The sequence below is a fragment of the Hippoglossus hippoglossus genome, chromosome 21, assembly GCF_009819705.1.
Source record: "Hippoglossus hippoglossus isolate fHipHip1 chromosome 21, fHipHip1.pri, whole genome shotgun sequence".
In the NCBI taxonomy this organism is placed as follows: domain Eukaryota; kingdom Metazoa; phylum Chordata; class Actinopteri; order Pleuronectiformes; family Pleuronectidae; genus Hippoglossus; species Hippoglossus hippoglossus.
In genome coordinates this window covers 9,747,148-9,764,090 of record NC_047171.1, presented here as the reverse complement: position 1 = coordinate 9,764,090, position 16,943 = coordinate 9,747,148, and the positions used below count along the sequence as shown (strand labels likewise).

Here is a 16,943-nt window from a genome sequence, read left to right as displayed (position 1 = left end):
CTATATTGACATATTTACTTGGCCTAGATTCATATATAATGAGCTTAAAGAAACCCAGTTATGCAACAGAACCCGTGTTTAATGTTTAATGTTGTGTTGTTGTGAACACACTGGAGAGACCTACACATGTCTTTAAATGAGTTTGTGTAGCTGCTCTCATACAAAGCATCTGGAGAGTTTAAAATGAGCTCCACAAGCTTTCGTCTTATTAATATAATATTTCTTATCCGGATATGAACTGACTGACAGAATCAATCAATTCTGTCATGTTGAAAGACTCTGGTCTTTCCTCCAATATGCCATCTGCTGAATGACTTCAGATGTACACTGTTGTTGCTGTTATTAATTATGCAGTGTAAGGAGGACTTGCATGGCTGCCTGATAAGTTAGACGTTTTTCCTCCATATGTTGACGAAGCCTGTCTGAGTGGGAGCTATTTGGTGATATGAGCAGCACTGAGTCATTGTACACGTCTCTAATTAGCTGCAAGTATGCCAGCTCTATTCATGTAGCTTGTCTTAAAGTACCATTTTTTAAGGAACCCACTCAGCACTCATCTGTGCAGATCTGTACCCTCGGGCCAGGGAAGGAAAGCGGGAATAAAAAGCTGAGACCCAACTTGGTGCGAGCTTTTCGTGATCCTAATAATCCCAAAAAATCTGTCATTTTCATGAAAGGCCTTTTGATTCTATTTTTGAGGACTTTTTTTTTGCTCAGGCCGTGTGTCTGTGTCACGGAGGGCGAACTGGCAGAAGATGAGATGCTTTGAGACTAATAAAGCTCTGTGGCTCCTCAGGAAATTTGGCTTAAGTGGTTCTTGCATTGTAAAATGTGCTGTTTCTTTTTTTCCAGTCTCTGTTCGGGGGGTTTGCCTTCACTCGCTTTCATCAACAATCAACCACTAACCCTGCCCCGGTCAAAGAGGAAGATGATAGAGTCGCCGCAGGTGCAGAATTAAATAGAAACCAGCATTAAAGACATTGTTTCAGTTTGATACTGTAGAACACTTTTAACATTGATCTGGATATCTACCCTAATGAATATTTTAAAGTTCGATCTTCACAATTGACTAATCCTGCTCCTCCTCCAGTTAAAGCACCCATTGCGCCTCATGTAATTTAGATAAATCTTCAGGTAAATAATGTGTCTGTACTTTTGATTTTATAACAGCAATGATTAAATGACAGTGGACTCAGTGGAAATGTATCAACTTTTTGACTTTGAGGATTTCTAGGATTTCTTCCAATCCAGGCACATGTCTTAAAGGGGACATAGCATGCAAATTCCACTTTGTTAGTGCTTCTACAGGTTAATGTGGGTATCTGGCATGTCTACCAACCCAAAAACTCTGGGGAAAAAACACTCGCGCGTTTTGTTATAGTTCCTCTAAGTCAGAAACGTCATGCTTGAGCGACTCGATTGCGTTTCCTGGGTTTTGTGTCGTAACAAGGAACTGGAAGTCTCCCTACATGGTCTTGGCCCACCCCCCACCTCATCCCCCCACACTCGTTACTTCCGGGTTTGCAGCGAGGCTGCGAGGCAGCGCAGCGCCGTTCCCAAGCACGCAGCCGGGCTGTTCACACGGGACGAGCATTTCTCCGCTGGTCAGCCCGCGATTCACTCACATGTGGCATTTGTCTGGATCGTTGGGACTGGGAGGCTGCAGCAGCTGCTCGGGCGCGACCGCTCGCTCTCCCGTGCGTGAGCTGGAATTTGTGTCAGCGCCACACAGCCAGCAGTGTGGAAGACTTCCGCAGTGTTCAGCGCTACTGTAACCCCCGAACCCCGACATTCAACGGGTACAACAACAAGCGGAGAAAGCAGAATCGCGGGCTGACCTTATATATACAGTCTATGGGGCTGACCAGCGCGGAGAAATGCTCGTCCCGTGTGAACAGCCAGGCGGCTGCGCGCTTGAGAACGGCGCTGCGCTGCCTCGCAGCGGTCTTCCACACTGCCAGCTGTGTGGAAGACTTCCGCAGTGTTCAGCTCTACTGTACGCCGGGTTACAGTAGTTACGCCGGGGTACAGTAGTTACGCCGGGTTACAGTAGTTACGCCGGGGTACACCGGACGCGGAAGCGCAGCTGCGAGGCAGCGCAGCGCCGTTCTCCAGCGCGCAGCCGCCTGGCTGTTCACACGGGACGAGCATTTCTCCGCTGGTCAGCCCCATAGACTTTATATATAAGGTCAGCCCGCGATTCTGCTTTCTCCGCTTGTTGTTGTACCCGTTGAATGTCGGGGTTCGGGGGTAAATGATGGTCTTCATAGCCCCCCCCCACCCCACTCTTTCTCTCTCTGTCTGTCTGCTTGTGTGCTTGTAGTGGATGGGCAGAGGGGGACATTTAATTATGTGATTGGGAAAATTAAAACTCCAGGACAACAAGGGGAATACAAAGTATGGGATGCATATTTGATAATTTATATCATATAAAATATGTAATTTATATCGTTTAAAATCATGGGGGTTGAGGGGGGAGGGGGGAGCTGGCTCATTAGCATTTAAAGGAACAGGCACTCAAAACAGGTCACTCTGTGGAGGGCTGTTTTATACAGGGTAAAAAGGGTGCTGTTTTATATGATCCTTGTGGTATTTTGACCAAAGTATGTTACAGACATTTCATTAAGACCCCAAGGAACCATATCAACTTGTGGTAAAATGGGCATGCTATGTCCCCTTTAACTCCCCCTTCAAATATGGCTGCCACAAGGGTACACAGCAAAATCAGCAGTGTTAATTCAACTCCTATAGAGTCAAATACAACACTTTCAAAGTGTCCAACCTGTAGGGAGCTAAAACTACACTTTTGAAAGTGTTAAAGAATTAACACTCAGACAGAGTTCCAGCAACTCTCTCTATAGTTGAAATCTAACACCGGTCAACACTGGCCAGTGTTAAATTTAAGCAACACTATTGTGCAGAAGTGTCATTTTTTTAACACTGAATAGAGTTAAAGTCATATTAACACTATTGAGGATGTAAAATGTAACTCAATATTTAACTCTTTATAGAGTTGATTCATATTTTAAAAACACTGTAGGGAGTCGATTTATAATCCCCAATCCCACTTACACACTCTGTGTGATATTATTCCTTTTAAAACTATAACTATATACAAGAAAGAAAGAATCAGCAATTCAAAGAAGTTTGCAGATAACATGAAACTGTATTTGTGTAAGCATACCACATAACACAGCATTGGCTTTACATCTTTTCACACAAAGTTCACACAATATGGCAATGTGGCACTATGTATGTTTTTTCATCCATCTCATTAGAAAACTGTTTGTCATAGGGTCTGTAATAGATTAAATCATCCAAAGAAATTACAGAAAATGAATCAGTTCTCTCTTCAACACAATATGCATTAAAGTGGTCATCAAAATAGTGTGTCAACTTTGCAAGTCAAAAACGAAGCTTGATCTTCATTTATAATGATATTGTTGATCTTTCCAAAAACAGGAATTTCTGTATCGGTTCTAATCAAAACAAACATTCCAATTTGATACTCAGTTCCATAGTTCTTCACCCAGTTAGTAGTTGACATGTCACAGTATGCATTTACATTAAACACTGCACTTAAAGTCTCACCATCCTCCAAGCTGTCAATCATTTCCTTCCGCACTGGAATAATGACATAGCAATGCAGAACTTTTGTGGTGTCCCTTACAAATAAAGCAAATGAGCATTTTTAAATCCAACGACGTGTGTCACTTCAAATGTCCGTGTGCAGGAACCTTGATCTGAGCTCTTTGACTCTGGGACATTCCTTGGCACTTCCCATGTCTATGTTGAACACCGTGGTTTGGATGAACGTGTAGAAGCTGTTGAGGGATTCATGGTAGTTAACACTGAAGATGAAGTGTGCTTTGAAGAGTTCATCGAAGGCAGCCAGGGATGTCTGGGCCTTGCAAGGGATGGCCTTGTGGTCAACGATGACATAGAACCATTGGATGTTATTCTTCTGTTCACCAATGCACAGCAGGAAGGGCTGTCCTGGTTCCAAACGTGCAAGGAAGGTTTCAACACTGGTTCCAATCTGCAAAAACGTAGAGATATAGAGCACTATGATAAAGCATTCAAATAAAAGTGGTGTCAGTGTTATAACAATTGCAATTAAAAAAAAACTAAAATAATGCCTACCCTCAGATATCTCACAACATAATATTTGTTCTCCCCCTGGCTTGGACATCTCTGACCATCTATAAGATATCGAAGAATCACAAAGGAAGTCATCATGTTTGGCTTTCCTGCAACAAAATCATAGATCGTCTGCAGAATATATTTGTGTGTGAGGATTAATAACACGTTTGATTCATTACAAAAATGTAGGTCTGTATACCTCTCTGGCTGATTCCCGATCACCGTGGCTTATTTTTACTCCACTGTCTCTCTCAGGAATTATTGTTGCATCTGATGAATCTGACACCGCTAAGGTTGAAGCATCTGTGTGACTCCAATGAAGTGTACGATAGATCTTGAAGCACAACTGTACGACAGATAAATGAAATACATACTGTATATGAATATACATAAGCAGTCGAATAAAAAAATTACTGTTCAGGAGCTTAAGGCCCCCTTACAACCTATTTTGGGTAATCTTCAGTGAGAAGAGAATAGACACATACTTTCAGCCCTCCTAAAGATGTTACAGGATTGCCTCCCAACTACAAAAGCTCTTAATAAACCTTGTTAGCATTACAGTACTTCTGGTGGTGGATCCACAAGTCTTACCTGTAGACTGTTCTGTGGACACCATGATTGTAAGGTTCCCTGCTTGTAAAAGCTCATCAAACACGTCTGCATCCACCTCTGTCCCTGATTCATCTGTCAAGTGCAGCTCAGTCTGTAGTGGTAGACCTAACTTTTCTAAGACTGAGAGAGCACTAACGGGCCTGAGCACACACATTTTGAAGCCTGTTGCGGTTAGTGGAGAGAGCGATCAATGACCAAGCGCACGTCTCCATGTTGCATGCGTTTTGCGCACTTCGGCACGCGATGTCGATCCTTGCCTGCTAATTGCTCATTACGGTCCACGCTATCAATTGCACATCACACTGTGAACATTTTATGTAAATCGAATGATAGTTGTAAAACAAAGCTTACTTCCTGTTGCCAGACTAATATATCTGTTCAAGTAGGGGCTCTGATGTAGCGTGAGCAATTTTGTGTCAATTGGACAATGTTACAACAACATAATTATCACACTGATCAGTAGGTGGCGCTATGACCCTGCACTAATATTAATATATGGAGATACAAAATGCCTAAGTGACTTTTGCAGTTCTGACAAAGCTACCATCAAAGTTTTTTTGAATATTTTTTCTGTCTGTCCGTATTTAGTTTTTTTTCGGACGGACAGACGGATGAAAAAAAAAATTGAAAAAAATTAAATTGAAATTAAAAAAATTAAATAAAATCCGTCCGTCCAAAAAAAACTAAAAAGTAACTAAAAGTACAAAAGTAACTAAAAAGTAACTAAAAGTACAAAAGTAACTAAAAGTACGAAAGTAACTAAAAAGTAACTAAAAGTACAAAAGTAACTAAAAGTACAAAAGTAACTAAAAGTACAAAAGTAACTAAAAGTACGAAAGTAACTAAAAAGTAACTAAAAGTACAAAAGTAACTAAATGTACAAAAGTAACTAAAAAGTAACTAAAAGTACAAAAGTAACTAAAAGTACGAAAGTAACTAAAAGTACAAAAGTAACTAAAAAGTAACTAAAAGTACAAAAGTAACTTAAAAGTACGAAAGTAACCAAAAAGTAACTAAAAGTACGAAAGTAACTAAAAAGTAACTAAAAGTACGAAAGTAACTAAAAAGTAACTAAAAGTACCAAAGTAACTAAAAAGTACGAAAGTAACTAAAAAGTAACTAAAAGTACAAAAGTAACTAAAAGTACGAAAGTAACTAAAAAGTAACTAAAACTACAAAAGTAACTAAAAGTACGAAAGTAACTAAAAGTACGAAAGTAACTAAAAAGTAACTAAAACTACAAAAGTAACTAAAAGTACAAAAGTAACTAAAAAGTAACAAACTACGAAAGTAACTAAAAGTACAAAAGTAACTAAAAAGTAACTAAAAGTACAAAAGTAACTAAAAAGTAACTAAAAGTACGAAAGTAACTAAAAAGTAACTAAAAGTAACTAAAAGTACGAAAGTAACTAAAAGTACAAAAGCCGGTTGGATAATGCAGAGTGGATTTACAAAGTACAAAGGATCTCGCTGGTTTCCCGCTTCGATTAAGGTCGCAGTCACTGCCACACCCTAAAGAGCCAGAGATAGACATAAAGAGAGAGAGAGAGAGTAACACTGGCTATGTCATGAAATCAACACTGTAGAGTTGATTTGAGAATCTGACATTTGACTCCCTCTTTCAACACCAACTCGTTTTGAGGAATAACTACCTTGTATTGAATTACACCTCATGAGAGTTGAAATGACTCAATATTTAAACTCCCAAATCTAACACTGAAAATATAACACTTTTGATTTTGCTGTGTATAAAGTGATAACAAACCCACTATTCATTATAGGATCCCATTTACATTCAAAGCCCATTTGCTTTCGGTGCAAACCCCTCTCTACCTATTGGACTGCTCCTGATCAGCTCTAACTGTTGAATGTATTACAGTAAAAGTAAGAATGTTCAGAGGCTCGTAAACATACAACTATAGCACAGTGGCGGATGTAGGATTTTTCCCTTTTCCTGAATTTGAAAAGGGGGGGACCAATTATATGTCCAACATGCACAATTCATGATTTAGTAAGGTTGACTTTTAAAACAGTCCTTGTTCACTGTGAGCTCTGGAGCTTTGAGCAAAGCCACACATCCTTGAATATATTCTGTTTCTTGTTCAAGCACTCAAGTCTGAGCTCTAAGTCAAATTTAGAAAATTAAAAAAATGTCATTTACTTTTTTTTCAGTGACTAGCTTTTATAAAGAAAAAAGACACTATAGGGTCTACATCCCCCCCCCTCCTGCTACACATGACACTGTGAGTGGATGTTTTGTTTGGAGTGTCCCCACTAAGATAGACGTACAATCATTTGTGTGTTGGGCTTTGGGGGCAGCACATCTTGTTTTTGGTATTCTAGACAGAGCCGGAGTTACAACCTTCACTGACTGTACTGGGAGATATCCCCTACACCACCAGAATACTAACAACCATCCAAAACACAATTTAATTCCCGCCCCCTCTTGCTAGACGAGGGGTGTGACTGGGCTTAGTGAAAGTTTTGTTACGCTGATTGCAAAACATACTCATAGACCTCCCTCGAAACCTGGGAGGCAAAAACATAACAAATCAGAATTTGTCATCACTGCTGCTTCTCTCGCTGTGCTCCTAATCATATGTTAACAAGGAAGTAATTTGAAAGGTGTAATTCAAGTTGGCTCATCAGGCAAGCTCACATGTATGCAGGGATTTAATGTGATTTAGAATTACATCCGTTAGTGTGTGAGGCACAGACCGTTCATTGTTAAGAATTACACAGGTTACAATCATAGTGAATAGACCCGCAACATCGTCACTCCTTTGTATGGTGTGGTTATGTCAATTTGTTCATTCATTTGAAATCATTAAATATCGGTGTTGATTTTGAGCATTACAAATAGGTGAAAGATAGAAAGAAATATGAATGGAAACAGGATTTTAAAACTATAATATGTTGCATTAACAGACTGTTTTTTCATTTGGTTGTATTTATAGACTTTGGTGGAAAAACTAAAAAGCAAATAAGAAACCAATGAACAGGTGTTTCTGAATAACTGAAGAGGAAACTGCACAGCAGTTAATACGATCAATTATTTTATGTAATTACCTAAATTCCGCCACCAAATGGGATAAAAATGATAAATTCAGTGATAAAAGAACAACATTCATCTGAAATGTGGTAAAAGTAAGGAAGCAGTAAGTCACAAAGCATAAAATGAAGTTCCTCACAACTGTACATATATAATATTTGAGTAGATGTACAAACATTCCAGCACAAGAAAATATTGAGTCTTATGTATAAACTTGATTGATTGTTTGTAATAAAAGTAAATCAGTGGCTTAATAGCATACAATCAATACTTGTTTATTATCTACATGTTCTGTGTTCCATAAAATTCAGTGTTGGGTCTGTGTAGGCACAGGAGAATTATCTAAAAATGTTGTAAATATTATCATATCACATATATTACAATAATCAAATAATTTTAATAGGACCCAGGGGTTTCTAGCCATGTGAAAATAAAATCTGAGTGGGGGCTTATTATCTTTTTAATAAGTGTTCTGCTGCTCATGCTAATAACAACATCAGCTAAAGTCGTCAATAATCACACATTTAAAGGGAAATAAACAACTCATTGCTGCTTTATTGTTTGGTTTGGTTTTCTTACGTTTTTTTTTAAGGGGGCGGCATTAGCCCCAGAGGCCTCCTCTCCTTTAAAACAAGCTCCAAATTAAAAATCAGTTTTTCCATGACACAGGGCAGAGGCTGTGAGATGGTCTATTTGCTCAGCTTTTTTTTTTTTTATGACTTAGATGCCCGCTGTGGTGACATATCTTGAAAGAAAATATGTTGGCGACAGACGGTGCTTATCTGGAAAACTCTGAACCTGGGCCCTTGTAAGACAAAACCCACATGACACTCTTAGCTTTGTTTCCCCATAGCTCTATCAGCAGGTGCACATTTATGATCGGAGCCTGGCAGCTATTGGCTACAGGATAACTCACTGTAAATGATGCTAAAACTCATGAGGTGGATAGAGGCCATCAAACAATAGGTGATTGTGTCGTAGCAAGATGGAAACACATTACGGCAATCATTTCTGTACAGATGGCAACTCAAACCGTTCGATGGGCTCGGAAACAATTAAGCTGCACAATCACTTCTGGAGAAGGAGGTGCCATTACAGCTAATGGGTAGTGTCTTGCTGTCAGAATGGTATTTAACACTAAAACAGGGCAGGCAAAGAGCTGAGGCTACGTAAAACACTTGAGCTGATGCAACTGTATAAAATTATGAGCATGTGTTAATTTGTGTGTGTATGAGTGTGTGTGTGTAGAGTGAGGGAGATATGTTTCAGTGTGTGTTTGTGAGGCACTAATTGTATTATTACTTATTGTAGTGTGACACACATCGCTATAAACATCTGCATTATATCCCTATAGAGATCTTTATTGCTCTGTAAGTGGAACCTAATGTATTTCTTCTCAATATTTTTTAAAAATACTATCACGAAAGTAAATTATTTAGCAAGTTTAAATCTGTAATATGGTCAGATGTGAATCAAGGTTGTAGTCATAAACAAACACATTGAAACATCATCGTTTTGTTGTTGACTTTCAAACATTCACAATGTAGGTTGGAAATATGTGTGGGTTAGAGCTACTTCAATATTTTGAGTTATATATTTACTCAGAAGACCCACCATCAAGAAACTATTTGAATAAAGCTGCAAAGGCTTTCAAAACAATGCAAAAGTTCCATCAGCTCCACAAAGTGTTGACTGTATAAATCGAAACAGTTAAGTTCTGTGCTCACCTACCCGTGGACGTCAGTGCCCAGCTGAGATGAGTCCGAAGAAACTACACAGAACGATCAGTGGGGCAAAGAAATTCTACCGAAGAGTCGGGTTACAGTTTCAGTTCAAGAGTCTATATGTAAATCATGATGCTTTGTGTCTTCGTTTGGACACAGAGCAATTCACTGCTCTCCAGAAAAACACGCATCTGGAGTATGTTACAGAGCACATGGACACTCTGGAGCAGTAATGGGAAAATGTTTTATGGACTGTCTATAACACTCATCATATAAGATGCTGTGATTGGTTATGTTTGGGGATTAAAAAAGAAAACAAACAGCAAACAAACTGTCACACATGGATGTTGCTGAAGTTGGGTTATAATGGGCCTTCAGTTGGTGCTCTTCACTTGTTACGTCCATATTTGTGCACATCGTCCGCACAGCAAATTCAACCTTCTTGGCAATAAAACCAGATTCTGCGATGACCGTGAGACACGAGGGAAAAAAATGGTTGTTGGTAAGTAAGTACAGGCAACTGAACTGTATGATGTAACTTCGCTTGGGCACAAGGACAAGGACTTTCTTAAGAGGTTAATTATCACAACCTCCTCCACTGTCTTGTTGTTCTTGACAGGGTGATGGAAGCATTGAAGTGTGCGCGGTGACATTTAAATATTTGAAAACAGATATATTTCGTACGCAAAGGCATCATAAATGAGCCTTAAGGTTACAAATAATAGCTACTTAATGTTACCTAGCAACACTGACAAGCCGCTTATCATTGTTAATAGTTTAGTTTGTAAATAACATTACTTTAACACAAAGTATGGAAGCTAACTTTGTTAGCAGTAGCTTCACATGCTAGTAGGTATAGGTGGCAGTGCATAGTGTCCTCTGGTTCTCTGTCAGATCCCCCCCTCACTCCTAAGATCCTCTGGATGGTTACTTCTGGTTTCCAAAATACCAAGATGGCGGCAGCCAAATTCAAAACCTGAGGCTTAAAAACATCAGCTCACAAAGCAGTTGGTGACGTCATGGTGCATTGCCACTTGCTTTGAACACACTTGCACACATAGTGATTGGCCTCCGACTTGCTCAGTGCGTGACTCATCCCACAGGGATGCTCAGTCTGGTCCTCTCCACCATAAATTATTCATTTAGCACAGTGTGAAAAACGCATATCAATTAGCCAGGTTTATTTGTTTCCTCCAATGAAAAACAGCAGGTCTTTCTTTTCATGCCAGCAAGAGAAATGTAGTGAAACAGTGCATTATTTAAAATTTCTGGATGCGTCATTCATCTGTCTGGAAAAAAAGCAGGAACAAAGTCTGACAGAGTCAGTTATTCTGTTTGATTTAAGCTGGCATATCTTTTTGTATTAGTGGGCACAGGTTAGAAGTTAGGCCCCTGTGTTCTGCTGTGATTGGCCTAAGTTTCTGCTTCTCCTTTAACAACCCTCATGTTCTATGTATCAACATTGGCTGCTTAATGCAGTTTAATTATAGAAGCTCATCAAGTAACTGTCTCTTTTCCTGCCTGTTAGGCTACAGATTCATTTCAATCAACATAGGGATTTAAAAAATTATCTATATGTTAAAATTGGAGATCAAACTTGCTGAAAAACCTCTAATATGGTTCTGAATGTGTAAGTGGTCACTGTCACTGCCAAGCAGACACACCTGATAAGAGTGTAGATAAAGCTGTGGATGTGGACCCGATATACTTTTTGTAATTCTTTTCTTAAGAATAGGTTAAATTGGTCCAATCTAATCTGTAATTAAATCAGTGATTAATATCCGCCACAGTGGATTGTAGGGGGAAAAGTCCCACCACTGCTTGTTAAATTTCCATAGCACGTATCCTTTGGGAACAGCCAAAGACAACAGTAGGTTAGCTGCAATCACATTGAGCTCCTCTGACTAAATGTGGCACAAACTGTCTTATTGCAGACTTTTCAAACAAGAGCTTGGTGATTCAGTCCTGACTTTGCAAACAGGTGAGTAAACAATCTAACCTCAAGTTCAACTCACTATTGGAACTTCACTGTTACTGAACCTATTAGTCATTTCTGATCTGGAGGGTGAGGACTGCTACAGTTACTGTTAGCGTGGCTTGACAGAAGTTGAAAGATGTTGCACCTTCTTTAAAATTGTAAACAAAGTAGCATCTTAATCACTTAATTTTTCTGATATTCAGCATAAACGATGAATAAACCTCAGCAACCTCTAACTCTAAAGCCCTTAATGCTTTTCAAGTCAAGGATACACCTTAAGGAAGGGACTGGAGTTCTTAAAACAATGAGAAGAACACATGATTGCTATGGGTAGGGTAAAAATAAATCTCTCTCTCACCATTCAGATTTCTACTTTATCAAAATAACCCAATAATAGTTGTCTGTACATATTCATGAGTACATTGGAAACAAGAACTGTTCATTACTAATTTTAATGCTTTTGATTAAATCACTGCCCTCTCCCCCATTGCAGTCCACAGACATCAGACATCATCAGACGTCAAGTTTTCGACTATGTATTTGAAATTTGACAACTGAGGAGCGTGCTTTTTTATGTATGTGATACAGATTTGTAACAGTAATATTTAAATCTTACAAGGAAGTACAATCCAGATGTCCTTCTTGTTCCTACTGTCTGGACCCATACAGCTTTAATCAAGTGCAAGTCTTTTACCTGGCTGAGGCTTGGATTACACCAGGAGTAGGTCTTAATGTATACTCGTTAAACTAGAACATTCAAGTATCTTTTTTTCTGGCTCAGTTGGAGTCGTGGAGTAAGATCACTATGCGAGAATGAGAAACATCCTGGGTGAAGGCTAATCAAGTATAAACATCTGCTAGTAGTGCAATAGTATTAATATAAAAAACAAGGAAATCAAAGTATTAAATCTCTAAATCAGGAGTGCATATACCCTAAAGATTGTTCCTGTACTCCTCAACATCACGAGTTAATGGACACTTGAAGGCAACGTGACATCCATCTATAGATTCAATAACCCCTGGGAAGTGCCCTTAGTCGAAGAATTGCATGTTATAGTTAACTTGGCCCAGCAGCGTCCGAACACTCACTTCACAAATGGCCTTTCAGTCTTTGTGAACTCCTCCGCACACAGTTGCTCCACTGGCACCACACAAATCCCCACTGTCACAGTGAGAAACCTTTAAGTGATCCCAACTTGGAGAGAAGAGGGTGAATGCTGTTCTCTGTGAGACGCAGAGAAAAGTTTGGGCTTAAATAAAGATATTTTACCACTGCATTTTTGTGCTCTCAAGTAGTCCTAAGAATTTGCCTCATCATCAAATACACTTATGGCTGGCCTCTGTAGTTCGAGGCTAAATATACAACTAAAATGAGTCTGTGCAATTCACTTTGAGTTAAGCAGGTTCAAAAGGACATTTAGTCTGGGAATAGGCTTCAGCATGGCCTGTAAAATTGGTTGAATTAAATGTAACTTTAACAAACGCAGAGATGTTTGTCAGTTTTACATAAGTGTTGCCCACATAAAGAAACTCAAGGCTTGACATACTGCTGGATGACTCATGGCCATCAGACCTAAAACAGAAGATCAGTTTTTCATAATAACGGATTGAGGTTATATTTAACACTACACTTTAATCAAAGTAGGATTTACAGACATGCTGCTCAAGACATAGGGGTCTACCCTCGAGTTATTGTCTGCAAAGAACCTCACAAGCAGGCCTGTTGCTTGGTTACTGTTCCTGCAGTGAATCGTGACTCTGATGGCCCTGGGTTGCTGAGTTAGAATTAGCTCAACTGAACAGGATTTGAGACTTTGCTTACACAAAATTTGATATTCTCTCTCTGTGTTTGTGTGAGAGCCAGGTGAAGGAATGCAAAAACATGGAACTTTTCCTTGATATCTTATATATATATTCGATATCTCACTCACGTTCTTTTTTCCTCTTTCACTTTTCCCTCTCACATCCTTGACCAGAATCAAAGCCAAGGATATCTATCTATAAAAAGTTATAGAGCAAAAATCAAACCGAAAATACCATAAATTCTCACTATCGAGAGAAACTAACTTCACTCAGACACTCTCTACAACTTCTATTGATGAATCCCATGGTTAACACCTCTCAATCATTGAGAATTATTTAATTCTGACAGGGCGTTTCTATTTTAAACGACAGAGCTTTTTAAGCCATAAGGGAACTGATTTAGCGGCCCAGAAAACTCTCAGACTAATTTTGCGTTACGTGAAGCAACTATGCCAATCAAGTTCGACTGTACTCAGTGAGTGAGGCACTGGGGAGAAACACGATTTGAAGTGCTAAGTGAAGTAGCATGAGTCAGATAAAAGTAATGTCCAATGACGTACTCTATAAAGAAGAAAGTGGACTTGAAGTGGAATTGAAAAACAGAACTTTTAATCAAGACTGGACGGACATTCCCATTGGCAGTATGATACTAGTTCAATCAGGAGAGACTTGATTCCCAATTTAACAATATTTATTTTCACAACGCACAGAAGTAATGTGAATGTTTACAGTCTTTGGCATTTTAGACCCCTGTGAGATGTCATCAGGATTAGAAGGGGGCGGAACAGAACATCGAACAGGAATACCCCCCGGGGTCTAGACACTGGTGGTGGTGGTACATCAGTCAATAGTTTGTTTGGTTTGCCCATATTATGCGCATTGTCCTATTGGACTTCGCTAAGTGTGACATCCTCTGCCCTCAACCCTCACAAGAGTAAGGAAAAACTACAAAAAAAAAACCTTTTGACAGGGAAAAATGTAGAAACCTCAGGAAGAGCCGCATGCGAGGGATCCCTCTTCCAGGATGGACAGAAGTGCAATGGATGCCACGAGTAATAGATATATTGTCAGGCAGTCTTGTCGATTTTTTAGTCCGCGATCAGCTGCCACCATGATCGGGTGCCGCTATAATCCACGATCCGTTGACATGATCCACTGATACTCATGGGATCCATCATCGTGGTCCATGATCGCTGCCAACACGATGTGGCATTACACAGTACATACGATCAGTTGAGGTCGGGATCCGGAAGAGGTGATGAATATTCTCCTAGAAGACTGGAGGAGATTGGGGTGGAGGAGGGGTTGTGCGAGTCACTGACTGACGGCTGACTGCGGAAGAGAGAAGGGATTTTAAAGTTTGACAGCTGCTGAATGACTGGCTGAAAGAGACCGCGCCAGACCTGATTGGATATTTAGGAAGGTGTGGATGAGCTGTAAACAACACTGATCTTTCCACAGCAGAATTTATACGCCATGTCCTGCTTCCTGCTGCTTTACAGGCTCCACCCCTCACCTGGATGTTCACACATGTTCCTGTTGTTGTGAACGAGTCGGACCCGACAACCTGCTGCTGCTTCATAGGCAAAAGACAAACTGTGTCTGGACCAAATTTTTCGGACATTTTCCAGAAACATGTGTGGGCAACATATTTGGTGGTGGAGCTTATCAATTCCCGTTCTAGTCTTTACCCTGAGGCCTGTTTAAAATAAGGTTTTGCTACCATCTATAAATAAAGTAATTACTATTTTACCATGTCTTTATTTGTACACATTTATATCAGGGCTCTCATGCTATAAAAAAAAAGTTTTTCCTTTGGCTTAGGTGCAGCACACGAGCCTTAAAGGTTCAGTGTTTAGAATTTAGTGACAACTAGTGGTGAAGTGTCATAATGCAGCTGAACACCCCTCACCTTTTATATTCTATTTTTGCTTGTGTGGTTTTCTTTCTGAATATTTTTGAGCACGGCTAGAAGGGAGCCTGTGACCCAAGAATTTGTATCTGCATGTAACTGTTGTGCACATGACAAATATTCTTAAAGATGGCTGATACATCAAAGGAACAAACCAAACTAGTGTCTTCATAATTTGTTCATCTAGTGAAACATCGGTAGAACAGACACAACTAAGTGGAGTATTTTTAATTCTTTATTAACAGTTCTGACAGAAAATGGTTCAAGAAAACATTTCTCAGAGTGAATCCACACCCCTTTAGTAGAAGACACGTATATGTGCGTCCTCATTTAAAGCATCTGCTCAAAGAGGAGAAGAATCTGGAGATTCTGCCGGGTTTTTTGGACATGTGGCTGTTCATAGAGGCGGCGATTCTTTTCTCGACCTCTGGATCTTTTCGATAAATGGAAAGCAGCAGCATTTCTGGACAGGCCCACGTCTTACACAGGTCCTTGAACACGGCCTTGTGGAGGACATTGATTATTTCTGGGGACATGTCTAAGTCAATGTCTTGGACTTCGGCCCATGTTTTTTCAAACAGGTTTTGAGTGAGGTGTGTTGATTCGTCACAGAACAAGTTCACTTTGGACTTTGCATACACTCGAGTGACGAGCTGGTCGATGACGAGATTGACATACATCTTTTTGCGGGGCTCTGCCCTTTCCGTTGCACTGTTGATCTCTGAGACCGGAGATCCTACGATGGGCTCAATCTCCATTAAAGCGGAGGTCACCCTCTTGGTGTAGTCACCGGCCTGTTTTGAGAACCACCAGTTCATCAATGGCAGGAAATTGATCACTCTCTCCTTTATGTCCGCGTACATCTTTCTGTGGGACTTAGGAACAGACACTTTCGTCACTTCAGCTGGACTCGCCACTAAAATGTCAGTTGTGATGTAGCTATAGAGGACATCGGTAAGGACGGGGGCGTTTGCAGGTGAAACTCTGTCCTTGGTCTCTGTCAGAAGCAGAGACTCCACACTATCCATCAGAGACTTGACTGACTCACTGCTCTGGACTTGGGTCTTCTTACTGAACTTCTTCCTGATTTGTGCCACCATCTTGAGCATCGATGCTGTGGCAAGAAACTTTGCCAAAAGCTTCTTGATCTTCTTCCCCACTCCTTTCCACTTCTTGTTGCTCTTTGAGGATTTGGAGCCTCTACTCGAATCAGATGATTTGACGCTCTCCTCTTCACTAATTATCTGAAAGATTTCATCTGCAGCAGCTTTAAACTCCAGAGAAGATTCAGATATCAGCCCACTCAGGTCAGATTCGGACATTTCATCCAGAAGGGGCTCGATAATGTCGCTCACCTCCTTCCCAATGATTTCCTGGATGGCCTCACTTGTCCTATAGTCACTGCTGCGGACTGTTGATTCTGAGGATGATGCTCTGTCACTGTCTGAAGAGGTTGAGGTTGTTTTACCCTGAGGAAGCTTGTTTAAAAGATCAAATGTCTTTTGACTACGCAGTCTTGGCTTGAACGAGCCCTCGATGTAACAAGCAGATTGCTTCAACACTTTGCAAAGACAACTGACCATTTTCTCAAGTTTGTTGGGTGTGGTCTGGTGACACTGTGGCGGTCCAGCGGATTCTGTGCTGGTGGAGTTGGAATGGAGGCTGGCGTTGACCCTCTCTGTCACCTCCTCTGCAAACAACTCTGTGAATTGATCCAAA

The 16,943-nt window shown here is 40.2% G+C and overlaps 1 long non-coding RNA gene across 1 annotated transcript; it reads right to left on the bottom strand.

Moving 5' to 3' along the window:
- Positions 1–3,811: 3,811 nt before the first annotated feature.
- On the bottom strand, positions 3,812–4,386 carry LOC117755206. Its single transcript, XR_004612557.1, has 3 exons — positions 4,343–4,386; positions 4,144–4,202; positions 3,812–4,039 (listed from the first exon to the last, which is right to left on the bottom strand). It is a non-coding gene; the product is annotated as an uncharacterized LOC117755206 (long non-coding RNA).
- Between the last annotated feature and the right edge of the window lie 12,557 nt (positions 4,387–16,943).